Here is a 337-nt window from a genome sequence, read left to right as displayed (position 1 = left end):
CCCTTTCCTTCTCCACCAAGGCAAGAGGGGGGAGTCCTACTCCCGGTGGGAGTAGGACTCCTCCAGGCGCACCCCTAGGGTGCCGGCCACACCTCCCCCCTCCCTCATTTATATACGGGGGCAGGGGGGCACCTCTCGACACACAAGTTGATCATCGTGATCGTTCCTTGGCCGTGTGCGGTGCCCCCTTCCACCATATTCCACCTCGGTCATATCATTGTGGTGCTTAGGCGAAGCCCTGCGTTGGTAGAACATCATCATCGTCACCACGTCGTGCTGACAGAACTCATCCCCGACACCCTGCTGAATCGGAGTCCGGGGATCGTCATCGAGCTGA

Source organism: Triticum aestivum, chromosome 3B (assembly GCF_018294505.1).
Source record: "Triticum aestivum cultivar Chinese Spring chromosome 3B, IWGSC CS RefSeq v2.1, whole genome shotgun sequence".
In the NCBI taxonomy this organism is placed as follows: Eukaryota; Viridiplantae; Streptophyta; class Magnoliopsida; order Poales; family Poaceae; genus Triticum; species Triticum aestivum.
Note: the sequence above shows the minus strand (reverse complement) of the source record.